Raw genomic sequence first — 329 nt, 5'->3', positions numbered from 1 at the left:
GCTGGCCCCGCCCCCGGGGCGCGCGGCTCTATAAATACAGCTGCGCGGCAAGGCGGGCGAGAGCAGGGAGGAGGTGCGGTTGTGAGTCAGTTCTCGGAGCCGGGAAACCTCCGGCAACCGGGAGCGCGGCTGCTGCGGCGGCGGCGGCCCGGCTGTAGTCGGAGCTCCGGAGGGAGTGACTAGGGACCCGGTGGGCTGCTTTCCTTCCGGTGCTTTTGATTTTTTATTTTGCCTTTTGATCCCGGCCGAGCGTCGCCCACTGAGCAGAGATCCATCCCACTGAGCAAAACCCGGAGCGACCCTCCCGTCAATTGTTGGGCGCGGGATCG

Source organism: Pteropus alecto, unplaced genomic scaffold (genome assembly GCF_000325575.1).
Source record: "Pteropus alecto unplaced genomic scaffold, ASM32557v1 scaffold121, whole genome shotgun sequence".
Lineage (NCBI taxonomy): Eukaryota > Metazoa > Chordata > Mammalia > Chiroptera > Pteropodidae > Pteropus > Pteropus alecto.
The sequence above is the reverse complement of the archived record's forward strand: the minus strand, read 5'-3'. Positions refer to the sequence as shown.